Below are 20,728 nucleotides of genomic sequence, written 5' to 3'. Positions count from 1 at the left end.
ATACCGTCTTCACATAGTTAAATTTATTATGAACCTATATTTATCTAAGCTGTCAAGTACTCGTTAATGCATAATGACTCTGAGTACCGGCTGTTAGTGTCAAATATTTTTATAAAAATGTTATGTATTCTGCGGAAATTCCTATTAATTAAGTCGAGATCTAGTGAATGTAAAACGAGAACTGCGGACTTAATGTTACCTACAAGAGTGCATTGTTGCACAAACAAGTTTTTACACAGTCAAGTGTTACTTGATCTTCTTAGAAATTATTGTTTCTAGACTTTTTGTATCGCACATAATATCTTAATAATGGACAAAAGATTATGGTATGCGAACCCGCAGTTACTTAATATACGTTTTTGTTATTTAAACACTAGTATTAAAATATCCAATTTATGCTGGATCTTGCTTATAAACTTTAAAATTATAACTGAATTAAACCAGCGCTTCTACGACCTGGGCTTGCTTGACCATCTGTTTCGTGACCATGTATTGTGATCCAATCTTCTGTGCCTGACACATGCCGTCGAAATTTTGGGTCTAAGACCTGGATTCCTCACGATTTGTGAAGGGTCACAGTAAGAGCCAGTGTTTAATGTGCACATAGATCACAAGTAATATGGTATTATTTATAAAACCGTTGGATTTTTTATAATTTTTCTATATATTTCATAAATATATAGAAACAAAACAGTTTGTGTGGTTACATGTTCATCTCAGAAACTATTACACTTATAAAATTTAGTGTTTTTAAGTATTTTACGACACCAATTAGCGGAGATAGATAATATTAAAAAAAAATTGGTTATTAAAAATCGAAACATTCAAATCGAACTCAAATCTCCACGGCTACCTTTGATCTTTTCATTATAAAAAATCTCAATTTACTCCTACTTACATGCTAATTAGACCAACGAGGTAGTTATTCTTATACGGAATCTTTCATATGCGGGATATTTGTGACAAATATTGTCCATAAAATCGTATCGCATGTAAAATGATTTATTACATACTTCATTTTCCAAATGCAAGTTTTTCATTTTCATTACCCCAGCAATAAAACGTTTACACATTTATGTGGCTGAGTATAATTTACCTAGTTTCAACGTGTGCGTGTGTTTCTCAAACATTTCCGTTAAATCAGGCAAAACTTAAAATTTAAATAATACCATAGGTTGCTATTAATTGAATCAGCCAATATGTAAACTGGTTCTAATTTTTACCAACTTACCGTAACTTTGTTTTGCAGGCTCTTATGTGGTTTAAGTTTTCATTTAGTTTTGTTTATTTCTGTTATTGTTATTTTTTATCTTTTAGTTTTAGTTATTATTAATTTTTAATTTTTTTTATCATTATTTTTTAGTTTTGTTTTATTTTATTTTTATGTTGTGGTTGTTTGTTATTTAAACACATTCTGTCCTTTTTTGATGATTTCTTATGTTCTAATGTAATGGATGTGTATGTGTATGTGTGTTAAATTTGTGACTTCATGTTTTCTTGTATTCTTTAGGCATGCACATTGCACAAATAATTTTCTAAACGGTACGAAATGTTAGATATTCCATTTATTATTGTTGCGTAATTCGGTGAATGTTTTCTGAAGGCCTTTAGGCGCATATTAAAAAACCTCGAATGATATTTAGTATGTTTAGCGATATCATAATATAGTGATGATGATATAAGTATATATCATTCTCTTATCAGTGCACTTGTAAACTTGACACGGTAAACATAACCTACATGCTACAACAAATAAGGACAAAAGCATAAATATGTATTATCGAAATCTTCTGTAGTTTATTTACTGTTGATTATAGTTTAAACTTTGATAACTTTTATTTGTATATAAACAACAATAACATTTCTATACACTTAATAATACTGTAACAATAACATTTATTTTATTTGTACTTAGTTACTTTACTATCGCTTTGAACTATAATTGTCCAGTTGAAATGACACTATAAGTTCTCTAATACGTAAACATAACTATAATATCTAATAATATTTAATATTAATTATGATAATATTAATTATCATAATATGTATTTATTATGATATTATAAAATTATCTAGTAATTATTTATTTATATGTATGTTAGTATACCGGAGCTTGATATTAACAAATTGACTGCAATTTCATAGAGACTCAGACTAACACGCCGATATAGTCTGTGTTACTCTAACGCGTACCGGCTGCACCGACCGCGCTTACGCTACGTCACCGATCTCGTCAGAGAGATGTGAATACGCATTATGCGTTCTATCCCACTTTCACGCACCTGCGCTACGTCACCGATAACGCCAGACTGATGTGAGACGCAGTATATATTCTGTCCCGCTCTAACGCGTATTGGTCGCACCTATATTACGTCGTCATGTGTTAGGTTTTTATTTTCGTTACGGAATTTCTTGATTCGGTCGCCGCGCTCAAAGCTTGCGATAAAATCTTTGCAATTGCTTAAAAGGCGATATTATTAATACAGTTTGAGAATAGTATGTTGCGAGCTGGCTAATAAAACAGTATGCACTAAACGTAACAGAAATCCCAGTGTAATTACAACAGTCACGGTTGTATAACTTTTAATTAATCGCTAAATTACACACGTTCCTTATAGCCCTGTAACTTAGCAAGGTCATATTATGAGATACAGAAATATGAATCAAATCACGTCTTGGTTTTAGCCACAGACAAATCTTCGTATATATTACCGAATATTTTTTGGCAAAGACTTGGTATCAAAAATCAATCAAAGCCCGGAAAACCGGTCGTACTGGAAATTTAGGGAAGAGGCCTATCTTCAGCATTAGACTTAAACAGGCTGAAACAAACGAAGACTTGGGTGAGATTCTATAAGACATGGACTTTATTGGGACGATATAGCAATAATAAGAATTAATTGCCATTATATTGCATAAGAAACATGAATCAAAGGCTGCTGATGCTGTACGATGCTGTACTGAGATTATAAACATACCTACATTTTATTTTGTAATCATTTGATCGTTAAAGATCAAAACTATGTTACTAGTGACCCGCCTAACTTTGGCACCCATCACCCGAAAACTTTGAAAAATTATACACTCAAAACTTCCTTACAAATCATTCTAGATGAAAACCGCAATAAATTTTTTGTTCAACCATTTTGGTGCGACTTTGCAAATCTGACTACCAGTCCTTTAATTTTTCGGGGCTGGACAAATAACGTCACTTTTAATTGGTAAAATAATGTTTGTTTATTGCAAAACAGGTTCAGTATATCCAGTGATTGCCCCTACAACCTCACAAAGTTTACCTCTTTATGTATAATGTATGTATTAGTTACTTGTCTGATATGTGGAAGTAGTTTTAAAAAGTATTGACAATTTCAACAAATAAGTTAACATTTTAAAAACAAATTATAAAGCAGTTTTATACCTAGAATCTGTGGAACTGGGTTTAAATTTTGTTTAACAAAGCTAATCAACTACTTTCCCTATAAACTTGACGTGATATTGCCCATCATCAAGTTTAAAGAATTAAACATTCGTTTTAAATTTTAAACGTACTGCAATGTTTTTATCTCTATTAACAGTTAAGCCGTAAACTTCCTTTCTTGAGCTCTTAATCCTTTTAATCCAGTTATTGGGCCAAGGTGATGTCGTGTATAAGATTAACGTCAATGACAGCTCAATTTTATAACGTTTATAAGCATATTTGAGTTAATGAATGTTTTGTGAGGAAAAGTTCGTAGTACATTTTTAATAAGCGACTTATGTCAATCAAAAGCCAGTTATAGATTAGTCGTTGTACAAGTTTTAAGATTAGGGAAATTGATAAGTTTTATTTCGATTAACAAGTAGTTTCACCTGCGTTGCATTGGCGACATTCCATAATTTTGAATTTGGAACGTTTAGTTTAAAACGAATTTGGTAATTAATTGTACACCTGTTTGCTTGAAAATGAACTGCTTTATACCAATATATTAGATATTCTTATTTTGTAACATAATTTCAAAAAACCATTATATGTAGTATATGTAATTTATTTAATTCAAACTTTTGGACACAATTAAATTATAATAAAGATATAATTGTAATATAATTTAAATTATAATAAAAATATACTGAACTTAAAAACAAACATGGTGCAAGTTGGAATGGGCGGCCTTATCACTACTTAGCGATCTCTTCCAGGCAACTCTAATATGAGATTAATATCTGGATATTTTGGGGACTAGTTATGACTTAGTCTTTAATAAAAGTCTAAACAAAATCTATATAATAACTAATTATAATACCTTTTATTTCTGTGAAAAAATATCCCCTCGAGGTGTGACGCATCTTTTAAGTCTTTAGAACTTATGTCGGCACCTGTTAAAAGATTTTATTATTTCAAGTAGGACCAGAGAAAATTCACCGCATGCATAACAAAACAGTGAACAATGACCGATACAGCCTCTGTGACGAATCAAAGAGGTTGTGAACGGGAGTGAGAAAAAAGGACACCCGTCACAATACATGGAATATATAGTGTCCTAACTGGCAAATAGCCGTACGAATTAAATTTTTCGGTGTGGGTTATAGAATCGAGTCAAATTATAAAAATTTTGCTTATGAATTATATGAAATTATGACAGTAACGTTCCAATTATTGTTTCACTATTTACTTAATATTTTAGACATTCTAGTCAAGAAATAAACAAATATTTATCATATTCAAATACCAATAATAACATAATTATATATACAAGTTCATTCATTATACATGTATAAACATAATGTATAATGCATAAACACTATATGTTAGGAAACGGCGTCTGTTTCATTGTTTTGTATTTTAGATTTATCTGGTAAAATTACAAATTTCGATTGTAAGATTTCATTTGTCAATAGGCCATTATCCAGCATCCTAAAACTGAATCAAAGACAATTTTTGGCGCGGTCAGTATTCACACGTAAGTCACGAAAAACGACACAGGGAATCTGCAATTTAGGACAGCGTTACGCCCAAACGTGGACTATTCGAGGCAAATATTCCATTCGCGACGGTACCCCATAAATTAAAGAGATAAATGGTGCTTCAACAATGGTTAAATAAACCAGTATTTCTTATGACGCGAAATAATCATTGTTAAGGTGTCGTAAAAAGTGTGAATAACCAATTGTCTGTATGACAATGTGTTGGGGTATTAAGGGGATTTTAATGCCTACAATTCAATTGATGCAAAAACTGAAGTGCATTTGGTCATCTTTTAATAGACTATAGAAGTATATCAACAAACCTATTGTGAATATATAAATTATATTGACGTTCTACGGTCCATTTTTAAATATGATGTCTTTATAATCCCACTTCTTATATAATATTCCCACTTCTTATATATATATGATTCTAATATAATCCCAACTTCTCTATAATCCCACACAGCCGTTTCGCGCCCGCTTTGCTGGACGAATTAAAATAAATTTTATGTTTAATTATTTTATTTTTTTTCATATTTTTATTATTCTTCTTTTTAACTTCCCGCTAAGAAAATTGAAATATTTCGAAAATCGAGTTTTTAACAGATGTTGACGTTTAGAGGTTCTAGGAAGCCTCCCCGAATGTTTCCGCGGTGAAGTCCGTATGGATAAATTTTCATAACAGTAAAACAGCAATAAAAAAATGAAGGAACGTTGGAATTTAATAAATAAATAGCCATAAACCATCAAGGAAAAATTTCGCATCGAATGGTGGTAGTTTCATGTCGATACGTTTTGGCGGTGGTTTAGGCGTGATTGAGCCTCAAACGAAGACCATTTTCATTATATATATATATAGATTCCATTTTTAAATATGAGTTTGCAAAGTACTATGAAACCTGAAAGCATAATATATGCTTTGTTTCTCGTTCCTTACATCAACACAATAAAAACTCAGTTTTTTATCGCGCAGCCCGGACATACAACGACCAATATTTAAGCCTTGACTTGTTTTAGCTATCGCGGAATATGCTTAAAAGGAGTATTAAGAATATCAATAGCGTTAAATCACCTGCAACATGAGCACATCCTACATACAGACCCTCACGTACATACCCTCGCTTTCACACCATCACTCAACACAGCCAAATTCTGTATTAGTTAAGTGTATGTAATCATTATTATTGATTCTTTCATAAACCTTTTTGTATGTATTATGAACTCCATCTTTGGATATATCTTTTGTATAATTGTTTATTGTTATATATAATTTATGTTAGCTGTAGGAATACGAAATAAATAAATTCATTTTTTGTTTTCGCCTATGACACGTAGATTAGAAGAAATACCAAAAACGACTCTTTTATTAACACAATTATGAAATGCCGGAATCGTCAATTGGATTTTATTTTTCAAAAAATTATTTATTTGGTATGTATAAGTTTTTTTTTAGCAGTGTTGGCCTAGTGGCTTTATAGTGCGACTCTCATCCCTGGGGTCGTAGGTCCGATACCCGGCTGTGCACCAATGGACTTTCTAATTCCGCATTTGACACTCGCTTTTACGCTGAAGGAAAACATCGTGAAGAAACTGTCAGACTCAAAAAGTCCACGGTGTCAGGCATAGAAGGTTGATCACCTATGGATATTCACCTATAGACATGTCACGGAACAAATACATCTGAGTTCAGACCTAAAAAGTTATTACACCATTAGTATTTATATTCTTTTTTTATGTGTCTTTAAAAGATAATTTAACTAAAACATTTTTCAAACTTTGTCTTAAAGATTTTATTAATACTTTTCAAAATTTTGCTACATAAAACTAAAACTACTACATTTTCTTAATTAAAATTAATGTACGATGCTTTTGACAAAACCACTTGATAACCACATTTTATCCGGAAGGAAGAACGAATGTATACTCAGCGTCGAGATCAGAGAGCGTTCTTGAAAAGACGGTGATGTAAAAATAAGTGTTTACTTTGTAAGAACCACGCCGCTTTGAAGTGGCTTCCATTTTTAACCCTTTTACTAGATAATCCTAATTGTAACGTTTGTAGGTAACCGGCTCTTTATATTTTATCACGCGGTTGGGGTAATAAAACAAGATGAAATTCTAACATAAAATATAAGAATTTTAAACATTTGGATTACTTTAAGCAATATTAAGCTTTTGGTCTAACTACTCAGCAAGGCAATACAAACTCTAATAGATATACAGTTCTACTGAAAACTATGTGAATCTTTTCGACTTTTATATTTCATAAGACATGTAAAAAAAACTTTTTTAAAGGCGCACATAGAATGAAAGTCCATTGATCCACAGTCTGGAATCGAAGCTACGACCTCAGGGATAAGAGTTGCACGCTGAACCCACTAGGCTAACACTGGTCCCATATGTTAAATATAGCTATACTATATATGTTGTGTAGTTCAGACTACAGTACGTATTATTTTATGCATCAGCAATAATTGTCAGAGCGAATGATACGAGGATATAAACAAACATATAGCCAATATTTTTTATTATAAAGAAGTTGCATTGTTGTATTGTTCTGAACTCAAAAACTACTGGACTTTTATCATTAGAATGGGTAAGTGTTTTTTTTTAACTCAGTTATCTCTGTCGTGATCATTCTCTAGGTGATAGGTGATTTGCCTTCTTTGTCGCACCGTCGACTTTTTGTCCCAAAGGCATGCTGGTTTCCTTACGATCATTCCTACAAACGCACGCTCGATCCACTATTTCCAACACATTAAAAAAACTGGTGCATAGACGGGTCGAAGAAAGAAAAGCTAGTGTAACTAACAATGTTACACAAATAATAAAGAGCGTTATAAAAACAGAATTTTATAGAATGCTATTTGAATGTCAGTCGAAGATAATCATATCATTTGTAAGCCCGTACTAGAGTACTGTACTGTATAGATACACGACTAAACCCTAAGTAGGTGGTGCCAGCACTCTCCATAATTATTTATTGCACTATTTATCCGGTGCGGAACAATGAATCTTGTAAATCACGGTCCCCCGACGTCTCAAGATAGATACGTCCAGCCCTCAGCCTCTAAATTGTTAAAGCAATTTTAGCCACGCAACGACATTAGAGTAGTGAAATTTTTGCGTGTAGTCTGAGGTCAAATACATATAAAAATAAGTGAATATGTGTGTCGCAATACAGCGATGAAATGCTGCCAGCGACTTAAAGGCATACTGCCACAGGGACCAAACTTTTTAAATTTGTTTTAATTTTCTTTTTATTAATTTTTAATTATTTTTAGAAAATTGTAAATAGGTACTATATATTTGATTGTTATGATTACTAAATTCTAATAAACTATAACACAGGATTAATATTATAAAATATGTAGTAAATAGAGAAGTTTGCTGAAGTATTTACATTAAGCATTATTTGTACTGTAAGAAAGAATACCTAAAATTTTAATCATCAGTATAATAAACTCATATTACTTTACACATTTCATTAACAAATGCTTGAATGTATTAATATTAAACACTTTATTTACATCACAGATTTATTTTATACACATAAAACTAAAAGGAGACAAAAGCAATTAGCAAATTTACTGTGATTATATCTTATTTACTCAGTATTTCAATAAAACTTTCAATACAAGCCGACGTCGTAATTCGATAAGAAAATAAAACGACCAAAGACGCCTCTTGACAATCTTTTACAAACATTTGGTGTTGTATAAACGAAAGTATTAAACAATTTTGTGCCATCTCAACTGCAGTATCCAGCCCTCTAAGAGAATTTGCCCACGCTTCACGTATTCCCCTCTATTTGCCCCTTAAATTTAGGGGAATGCAATCATTCCCTTTGATTCTTCTTCCGTCTTGTTCAATTAGAAACGTCGCGATCTCTACCGTAAAATGGCTTCACAGACAAGAGCACTAGTATTAATTACATTTTTTATTTAATAAAGAACACTTCACTTTGATGTCAAGGTGCATCTTCGTTAGGAATTCAGCGTTTATTTTTGTTGGTTGGTTAAATTGGAGTACCTACATTTTTATATGTAATAAATTGTTCATTTAAAACCTACTTTCTTTAGATATTTCAGACGTAGAACTAGACTTTAGTTTCGATGGAGATTTGTAAAGGTGAAATCTTTTAATTAAAAACTTACCCACTTCAAAATTAAAAACTAGAAGTATTAAATAACTTGTCAAGAAATGTATTAAACGATAATTTATTTATTTATATACACAGTATGAAGATCCTATCAGCCCATTTATTGAAAGTCTGAATTTAGTTAATATCCCGAAAACTATCAATCTACAAAAGTCCATGAGATCTATTCGCAAAAATTTCAATTACATTGCAAATCCGAATCATTTTTTTATAGAACAGGTGGCAAACGGCGAGGAGGCTCATCTGTTGTTAAATTATATTATGTACTCAATGCCACTTGCGAGTGCGTTGTCAGCCTTTTTGACACCTCGATCAACCAAATAGGGTCCTGGACGGCGGAATAAAAACAATTACCCATCGAATTGATAGAGATGAAGATCTCCTTCTGAAGTTTTTTCGATGTCGGCTGGAAGGAACGCAATAGTATGTGTTAATAATATAATAGTACAAGTATAAATCTAACAGTAGACATCTACCCCTTTTAATCAATCGAATGATTTACGTATGAAAGGGGTGAACCAACAGTACACTACATCGAAATATCTAGCTAATGTCCTTGGCACCGGTTGTGAATTGACAGTCGCAGGTGCGAGTTATGAGTCGCGGTCAGGCTTGGGCTAGGTGCCAAGTGCCAAACTGGCATTTCAGTTAGCCTCCGAGAATATACTTATCGGGTACGTGTTGTGAATTTCGTATAGGCATTGAAGTCCCGTTATTGTCACAACTCCCCAGCAGACACCGAAATACCAGACACAATTTCTGCGGCAGTTTTATTGATCATATGGCCTTCTGTGGCAAACCCGAAACAAATTTTTGAAGTGAAACTTCTTTATCGGGGTTGGAAAAAAATTTTGTGTAACATTTTTTCGATACGCGTCACATTTTTCGGTTACGCGTCACATGTTTCGGTTACGCGTCACATTTGACCGTTACGCACATCTTTTTCTTGTCCCTACCAGGGTTGATTCAAAGAGATTCTAAACCATTAATAACAAAAATGTATAATAACGATAACAATGATACTAAAAATTCTATTACAATTTATGAAATTCTGTAATAATCTTAGTGGTAATAAGGTAAAATGAAATAATTGTATTATTTGTATTCAAGTCTGTGATATTAAAAGCCTTTTGTTAAACTTTATCTAATTTAACTTTATTTAACCAATTTCTGTAAAGTTGCATATTATAGATAATTTTTCGAAAAATAAGGTCATAAAGAAGTTTCAATTCTAACGTGTGTACACTAGTACACGCACATTTTTTTCTCTATAAAGTCAAGACCTCCACGCTACACGAGAGACAATATAAGTAATTTTTTGAAAGTCTGCAAGTCAAAGCGTTATATGAAATTTCATTTTAAAGAGTTTCCAGAATATTATATCGCAATTTGTATTTAATAACATTTTTCGTTGAAATAAACTGTAAAGAAATGATTCATATTTTACAAGGGATGACCTGCCATTAAAATATTGCCATAAACATCAGTATTATCTGACGATTGTGTTACACCAATTAATTCTTTTGTAAGACCGCACATTCGAATATGATTTAACGTAAATATTTTTCTTAGTTTGACTAAAAATATTCTGCTCTCATACAAAAGCGACTATTTAAATAGAAAATCAAAGAAACCGTTATCTTTGAAAACGCGATTTCATTCAAAGATTTTTTATACAATCCCCATAGTAATCTCGCATGTGAGACAAATTGCTATATTTGGCCCATTATCATGCACGAGTTATTCACTTCCGCACGTCCTATATTCACATGATGTTAATATAAGGATTTTTATGAATTTTTACCCTAACATTACGCTCAGTATAGGACAGGAATGAGAGAAGCTTATAATAATCGTTATTTAATGTTAAAGATGAGACAAACAATTTAAAAGCATTGTAAAATGTAAGGTATTTATTTATATACATAGCAGCATGTTTTGAAAAATTAGTAATATTGCTCGATATAATATTTATTTACATTTCGTTCCAATAAATACAGTACAATTAAAATAAATAAATTAAGTAGGTAATAATAATAAGAATGGCACTGGGGGCCTTATTACTTTCGAGTGATATCGTCCAGACACTGTGAGGACAAAAATTAAATAAAGAAGTGCAAAACGACATAATATGTATAATAACTTACACATAAATAATGGAACAGATTATTATAACGTAAAAACTCCACTTTCAGAGACTAGCTGAGCAATACCCACTAACACTACCTCGAGCATCACCGGGTCGCTCTCGAATTCTACCGGGGACTCAACGGCATAACTGTTACTGCAGCATACACTAGGTAGGAGGTAGGAGATTGGCATATCTTTGCCTTTTTTTTAATTGTTACAGGAGGCAGACGAGCAGGAGGCTCACCTGATGTTAAGTGATACCGCCGCCCATGGACACTCGCACTGCCAGAAGGCTCGCAAGCGCACTGCCGGCCTTTTAAGAATTGATACGCTCTTTTCTTGAAGGACCCTAAGTTGAATTGGTTCGGAAATACTTGAGTTGGCAGCTGGTTCCACATAGTGGTGGTGCGCGGAAGAAATTGCCTTAAGAATTGCTTAGTTGTGGAACGACGGACGTCAAGATGAACTCCCGGCAACGTAAAACTCCCATTAATATATTGTTTTTTCATACTTCATTGCCAAAATATTCCTTACATTTTAATTCCCTTTAAAGCCTCATACATGACTTAAATACAAATATAATTTTATTGCTTAACCATTCCCTTTTCTATGAATCTTAAATTTCATCTCGAGTGTGTTAAATTAGGTCAGCTCATTGTACAAGACTACAAAAGCTGGGAGCTGCAACAAAATTATTTTGTTCACAATTATGAGGAAATTTTATTATTTAGGAGCGTATTTGTTTTTTATCCCGTTATTGTTTTAAGAATTATGAGGAATAAATTACACAAATGTGTTAATTGTGATAAAAGTTTTTTTTTAAATTATATATATTATGTCATATGTACAACCGTACTCCGTAAATTTTATTGATCGTGATCACTTACTCAGCGCAGTGATAAGCGTTTTTTATACCGATGAGCATATTCATTGAATACTAGTCAATAAGTCACCTCACAACAGAACTATATTTTTGTCAATTAACAGACAAATACGATTAATTATATATAAATCTTCCTCAGGCATCGCACTATCTTTTATTATGTTACAAGAGGCAAACGGGCAGGAGGCTCACCTGATGTTAAGTGAAACCGCCTCCCATGGGCACTCACATTGCCAGAAGGCTCGCAAGAGCGTTGCCGGCCTTTCCAGAATTGGTACGCTCTTTTCTTAAAGGACCTTAACTCGTATCGGTTTGTAAATACTTCAGTGGGCAGCTGCTTCCACATAGTGGTGCGCGACAGAAATTGCCCTAAGAAACGCTCAGTTGTGGAACGACATCAAGGTGACTCTGGTATTTTGTATTCTGCCTTTTCATCCGATGATGAAACTCAGATGCAGGTATTAAATCTTATATGAATTGTATCAAGAAAAGGAGAAATAAATATTCGTTAGAAGAGTATTACAAAACCTCTTACCCATGCCATTCTGGGTAGGTCACTAGTAAAAGATAAACCGACCCCATACAATTCAGCCTACACGACTTAGTTCCGGTGTAATGAAGCGCTGCGCAAGAGTTGACGACGTCAGAAATTCGTCGCGCTATGGAACGAATCGCAACCGAACACGGCTTAGTGATTGTGCTTATAACAATCAGACTATTAATATGTGAGGACCGGTTTATTATGAAATAGTGATGTTTTAGAAGGGCTTTTTGTGTGTTTTAGAATTTTTTATGCCAACTCATGTACCTTCCATCTGGGATACGGGAGAAAAATGTTTGTGCGTGCCAACTTGTTTTTTTAAAAGAAACTTAGCCTAATACCATTCACCATACCTAGTATTATGACTTAAATTAATTTTTTAAAATTATTGTATGGAACAAACAGATCGCGCAAAAATGAATATAAAAAAAGGGCGCGTGTACGCTTGAAGAAATTATACTTCATTGGCATTATTAACAATAGTTTTTGATTGCATGCAAATAATTAATTACAGTTAAATAATCAAAGACTGGAAAAGGAGTTATTATAGTCAACAAAGTTCAGTTTACATTTGAAAAATTAAATAAATAAATATTTATTATTATTCTCTTACATTAAGTGTAACATAAATTCCATTATTATTCGAATGTTGTTTTTAAATTATGTCCAATGCCGTAGCATCTTCGGTGGGCAACTTCATTCTGTTAATTTTGTGTCACGGTGTGCGCGCATCGTAAAATTTCACTCTTATCAATTTTTCATAACGCGCCTAAAGAATATATAACGTATAACTTCAAAAATACTACAGCGCCCAAGATAACATACGTTCTTTACCGTGTCAAAGACTAATAAATAATTAAAATTATTATCAGGCACAGGAAATTGCGTACTCAATATTACTTAAAACTAACAATTGATATTACGCAATCATCCAAGTATGCAACGGTAATGTTGATCAATTACATCATTCTACAATTTTGTATGCTTCTCTTGCAACTTGTGTGGTTAGAATTTGATAAATAATATTATTGGTATTTACGCGTAAGATTGCTTCTAGCATAACAAGGTTGTGTTGTAGAACAGAACAAGTCAAGAAGAATTTTTGTCATATATATATATATATATATATATTTGGTTTAAAAAAAGGTGGATAGAAGAAAGCCATGGATAGAGGTATGTGGAAAAAGCTGGAGAAGGTACATTCCATAGTACAGAAGGAAATTAGGATAGTAAGTAACAAGAAAAACTTATATACCTATACAGGGTGGCCAAAAAGTCGTGGATCAAACGTAAATAGGGGATAGATGAGGTCATCAGCGGCAAAAAATTGTTCTACGGGAGGTCTCTAAGGTCAACCCCTGCGGAGTTATGATTTATTTTGGTTTTTATATGAAAATTGATTTTTTTTCTAATTCCTCGAAAATATCTACATCCTGTATCTTTCTCATAATATCCACTAGATTGGTACTGAGGAGTTCTTGCGTTAGACATACTATTTATAGATGTTTATTGAGTGTATTGAAGATAATATTAAGTTATACGATATAAAATTTTTTCAAATCATAACTTTTTGTTTATTTCGGACCCCACTGTGAAAAAAAATTACTTTATCGAAAAGTGACCCTGTATTACAAGTTTTGGCGCATTTAATATGGATTCTGAAAAGGTATTACACATGGCCACGAGTCGCTCTAATATCTTTCTAGAACGAAAAAAATCCATGACTTTTTGGCCACTCTGTATAAGAAATCTAAACTGTATTCAAAATTTGTAAAGATTGGAAATAAACGTGCTTTATTATTAATTCTATGGTTTTTCTTGAAATGTTCTTGCTGTATCTAATAAAAACTGCTTAAAGCACTAACATTCATTAATCTCACGTAAAGAAAGAAATTAAAATATTTCTCATACAGTGGATTTTTCAAGGCTCACTTGCGTTTATCATTCCATTTCTACTCAGCGGTCGTGTACCAGTTGAAATGCAAATGTAAACAGCTGTTTATTAATGCTCGCATTACATTGGCTTAAGCCTTAATTACTACTAGTGGGCGACACTGACTTGTAGCTTGTTCGTGACTAGAACCTCGACTGTATCATATCATATGCTGTAGAAAATTCTTTATGTACGCGCAGTCATGTTAATTACGCTTTTAGAGCTTTCGCTGTTTTATTTTATACTTGAAATGCGTTGTTTGGGCCAAATATAGGGTGTCTCAGTAAGGGTGCACTTTTTAAAATTGTAATATTTTTATTTTCATACAAGTGGCAACTCTAAAATTTGACAGCTGTCACCTCTGTTTATTTCGATTATAAAAAATGGAGCGTTATAGTTGTGAAAACTCATTACAAAAATGGGATAATTTACTCTGAAACCATTTGCAAACTTCACCAAATTTTCAGCCGAGACAGTGCACCTCATGTGTCAACCATTCGAAGAGAGGTCAAAAAATTTGAAGAAACTGGGTCCATTATGGATAGTAAGAATCCTTTGCGTCAACATACCGGTCGGTCTCTTGAAAACATTGCTGCTGTAAACGAGAGTGTCGCCGAATACCCGAATTCGACGCGGCAAATTTTGACTAAAGACCTCCTTTATGCGTACAAGATTCAGTTAACTCAGGAGCTCAAACCAGCAGACCAAGGCAAGCACCGGCAATTTGCTCAATGAGTAATGGAGCAAAGTGAAGTCGATGCCAATTTTTCGAAAAAAGTCATTTTCCCCGATGAACAGAACACATTATGTCTATGCTCTGAGGACTTTGAAATGTCTTATTGTCGCTTTTGGTAGTCTATGCTTGTTTGATATTAGTCCATGTAAGTCGTATGGTCGTAGTGTGGTCGAAAGACTGCGCCATGGGCGAAAAAAAAACTTTAGAGGTGTCAAGGGACACCCGGATGGAACGAAATTCCTTTCGATTAATTTATATGTTAATTGGTATCATAACAGCATGATAGATTTTCTCGACACCAATCTTACGACGAAAAAAAAAAAAAAGAAAAGCCAACATCACGAGGTGTTCTCAGGCGGTCACCCATCCAAGTACTGACCTCGCCCGACGTTGCTTAACTTCGGTGATCGGACGAGAACCGGTGTATTACAATAGACAAAAAAAGTGTCGTGACAACTTTTCGTAAGAATTTTTTCCGTCTAGCCCCCTTTCACAACGCGCGATAAGGAACTTCGTTCCAAAAGTAAGTCGAATAACCTTTTAATTTCGATTCATACTTTAAGGTTACCTAAGTGGAATTACCATTAAAACTGAGTTCGGCAAGGAACAAACAGAAATTAATTCATGTAAACCCGTGGCAATCGTATTACTTGTGTTAATTAAATGAAGACATCCACTAAACTAAGCAAAGATGACAGAGTTACGAGCGTGCTCGAATGGGACCGGTATTAATTAATTAGATGAGCCGATAGAGAAAAAGTACAGGTTGGTTTAATGGCACTTTGTGATACTATGTCGAGCCTAGATAGCGTTTAATTGTATTGAATTTTCACATGACAACACAACACGCAATGTTTGGACTCAATTCCCGATACTCATGATAATTAATTAATAATAGTTTTATGTCCCGTTATTTGGCTATCGAATTTTCTAGATATTTAGTATTATGAGATGACAATTCAACAAACACGATATATTTAGTTTTAATATGTTTAGAGTAAATTTTGTGTTATAATATAATTATTCTTCATTAAAATCAACCCCTTCATAATAATGTGAATCTTATTGCTATTTTGTAAGATAACATAATCGCATTATTTCTTTAAGGAATGTGAAAATTAGTCGAGCAGTCAATACTGCTAGGCCAACGCCTAGTGGTTTCAGGGTGCGACTCTCTTCCCTGAGGTCGTAGGTTCGATCCCCGGCTGTGCACTAATGGATTTTCTTTTTATGTGCGTATTTAACATTAGCTTTAACGGGAAAACCTCGGGAGGAAACCGGCTTGCCTTATTTACTGTATCACAAACAAATGTTAATTTTTTTTTTCTTTTTCTTTATTCAATAACAAGTTACATTGTTTTAGTAGATATTGGATACAACTTTAAAAAATACATAATATAATTAATGACACCGTCAGTCGTCACACATGTTTTCGACACAATACATTTTCTATATACATAGTATAAACATATACCATTAAAAAGAAGCCATAGAAATCTACTAAATATGTTTGTCACAGTTAATATGTACCCTTTTGTTATTCGATTGAAAAAATAACTATTGTAAATCAATGTAAAAAGTATGACGAATCAACGTGTGATTCATGTATTTTTGAATGGGTGCTTATATTGATAAAAAATCATAAAACACGTCAGTTATAACGCTTTTATTAAAATAAAGTACCCACATTTTTTTGATTACATTATGTTAAACAGGCATATCGGTATTCATTATTTAAATGTAATAAAATTAGAAGTTACTAATGTACACATAAATTTAAATGAAATCTATTAAAAATTGTTTTAACATTAAAAAGGACGTGCTTAAATCTTCAAATCCCTGTGTGTATTTTTGTTAATCTATATCTATATATATAAAAATGAAACCCGTTTTCCGTTGTCACGACATAACATGAAAACGGCTTGACCGATTTGTCTGATTCTTTTTTTATAATATTCCTTGAAGTACGAGGATGGTTCTTATGGAGAGAAAAATTAAAAACATTGAGTAAAAAAGTCTAAAAACAACACTTTTCTATATTGCCATACAAAATATTCGTAATAATATTTAAAGGCAATTTGAACTTTAATACCATATCATAAAGTTCAAGTGTTAGTGGAGGGGTTCCGGGAAAGTAAATATTTATTTTTTGACATAATGTATATTTTGTTGTATTATCAACTTTCTTTTTTTTTCTTACTAGCTAGACCGGTGTCCCGAATAGCAGAATAAGTATTAAAAAAAATAAAGAATCGACTGTTAGGCGGTACGATGTTCGCAAGGCCAGCTAGTTATATGTATTAAAAAATGTAGATATCATTGATTACACATACATAATATAATAGCCAGTCTTACGCAATAGTTTTCACATAAAAAAAACAGTGGCGCTACAACTACGTCTGGCCCTCAGATTGTTTTATTTATTTCATGATCTTTTGTCTAATTGGCAAGTAGGTGATCAGCCTCCTGTGCCTGACAATCGAGTTTTTGGGTCTAAGGCAAGCCGGTTTCTTCACGATGTTTTCCTTCACCGTTCGAGCGAATGTTAAATGCGCACATAGACAGAAAGTCCATTGGTGCGCAGGGGATCAAACCTACGACCTCAACAATGAGAGTGAAACGCCGAAGCCACTAGGCCAATACTTCTCTTGTAGTTGTATGATATTCACTATAAAAGTCTTCAACAACCTTGTATAACCTAACTCCTTGTTTTATGATTCTAAAACACAATATAGCTTAAGCAGTATTGATTTACCAACAAATGTTGGGGTCCGTTAAAAGGTCTGCAAATAGAGCGGTTACTCTTAACCGTTTCCCTCATGTGATATAAGTGCATAAAAGACTTAGTTATTTGCTTGAAACTGCTAAGTTACTGTTGATTTTTAGGTTGTTAAAGCTGTATTCTGGTCTTTATTTACGTTACTTGCGATATTGTAAGACGCGATGTTTGTCATATCATAACGAAAATTTTAAGGTTTGTCTTCGATAGATGTATTTAAAACAAACCTTTCCTTACAAACGTTGTGTAAAAAAAACATGGCGATTAAAAAGAGTGGCGGAGAGTTTATTGCCAGTTCTTCTCTTTCGTTCTACGTGATTGATTTGAGAACTGGCACTAATTAATGTAAAGTTAGAAGCATTTCATATACATTTTTTTTTTGACGTTAATAAGTATACATTGTGTTACCTATATGATTAAATGATTTTTGAATTAAAATAATGTCCTAAATTGTGAGCATATTTTACGAATTAAAATAATTAATATTAGAATCACACGATATTAAACTTACTTTATAATATTATTCTAGAAATTTTCATCCTACTAAGTAGACTACAATTTGTTGTCTGCGTTACTCGAGCACCGCAATTTTCCAAATAAAACTAATTAATACAGACGTGAAACGATTGTCCTAATTCAATATATCTCTAAGTAAACATTCTATTTGCTTTGTCGTGACTGACGCCAGATGCATAGAGGGGTGGCGGATTAAATTGAATGTCGTAATATCCTCTAACATTTTGTAGGCCTCTCATTATGTTGGGTAAAAAATGAAAAACGTCAGGATATTAGTAATCCTTTAAAGAAAAAACTTTTTTTGACCGGATTAAAGTTATGTATTATTATAAATTTACAATTATTTAACATAATTTTAAATTTATCCGACGTTTCGCGTGCTTTACAGCGTGCGCGGTCACGGTGAGTTTTTTCTTTAAATGTGTAAAGGTTATGTCAATAAAAGACAATACTATTGGTATATCTTTCAAAATTCCGTTGCAATTTTGAATCAATACGAGGAAACTGCACTGTACTCTTGCATGTTTATCGTGTATATAATTTTCATAGATAACTAACACAATAGTCGGCCTAACTCAAAGTGATGCCCAATGAGATTTAATTCGATATCACTGATCGTATATTGTCGCCAGAGATGACTCTGATACTGTTTTATGATCCGGGTTCTACTATATTCATAAGCAGAGCGAATATACAGTAAAAATTCGCTCCGCTTATGAATATTCTCACAATTATCCACGTGTTTTACTTTGATATGTACCATGTCTTTCTATGCTATTTAGATTTAGTCTTCGTCTAACATCGTTAACATCAAACAATTTTATTAATAACAAGAGTAAACGTAAGTATATGAGAAGTGGTATCAAATGTAAAAAGGTATTATGAAATGTTATACAGTGCTATAAATGTAACAGATACCAAATCAAATACAATTTAATACAATTCATTTGTCACTAGGTGTATCATTTAGGTGTTTCTCGATTCTTCGCCGGAGAGCCTATTTGTGAAGCATATGGGGAGGGGTAGAGGGGAGGGTAATATACTATCAATTAAAAATATTCGCGCAAAAGGTTTTCTATTAATTTTATGAAAATAACTTAATTGTATAACATACTTAGTTTTCTAATCTAAAATTTGGCCACACACATTTAAATAAATGATTTTTTACTAAATCATTTCTGGTGATTACATAAAATTATACAAAAATAATAGTTTTAAAATATTATATTAATTAATATAGTACATAAGCAGTCCAAAAATCCAACATAAAATCTCGAAGATTGTCAACGTGTTAGCGACCTTATCTGATGTCATTTATAGGATTACGGCGAGATGGAACAGATACCGGGCTGGGATGGGTGAGCGAAGAATGTATAGATCAGAGCTAGCTTTGTTTTTATGTTAATTAGAAACCAGTCAGACGGGCCCGTGTTCAAACTTCCGTTGTAACTGTTCAAAATTGTGTATTAAGGTACTTGTCATAGTTTAGAATTTCACTCTTTACCTTTTACGATGAACGGAAATGACGTTTAAAATTTATTTTTAGTTCGTACTATGCGTTTTCCTGCCATGGAGATTTTTGTTTTTTTGACATCGGGACTAAGCGTTAAGCAGGCAAGGCGTCTAACAAATAGGTCCTGCTTTCAATGCCAGGCTACACAGTAATTGTTTCGAGTTTGTTGACCCACTTGACATTAGGTATTACTACGACATTTTGGGTATGTATATAATAGAATAATATACCTTAGTATACCTGTATTATCAAATTAATGGGAGTTACATTATGGATTACCTAATGGACGTAGGTATAGAAAATTAATAAATGATTTAATTTAAGGATTTATCTACTAAATAGAATCTAATTTAAGTGTCTGTTATATTTGTACGATGCTTTGTTATTTATAATATAATATATGAGTTTATATTGATTACAATTCATTTAATGCATAGCTATGATGAACAAAAACAAGACAAATTGTTTAAACAAACGGTGATTAAGTATAAACAAGTTGCATCTATTTTTGGTGAAGATTACTGGGTACTAATCAGTTTGCTAATGAGTGTATCCGCTTAAATATTCACACTTAGTTAACGTGTTAAGATG

The 20,728-nt window shown here is 32.8% G+C and overlaps 1 pseudogene; it reads right to left on the bottom strand.

Annotated features, from left to right (window-relative positions):
• Positions 1-15,659: 15,659 nt before the first annotated feature.
• On the bottom strand, positions 15,660-15,778 carry LOC125063085 (annotated as a pseudogene).
• Between the last annotated feature and the right edge of the window lie 4,950 nt (positions 15,779-20,728).

This window comes from Pieris napi, chromosome 2 (assembly GCF_905475465.1).
Source record: "Pieris napi chromosome 2, ilPieNapi1.2, whole genome shotgun sequence".
NCBI lineage: Eukaryota > Metazoa > Arthropoda > Insecta > Lepidoptera > Pieridae > Pieris > Pieris napi.
Note: the sequence above shows the minus strand (reverse complement) of the source record. Positions and strands in the feature narration are given on the sequence as shown.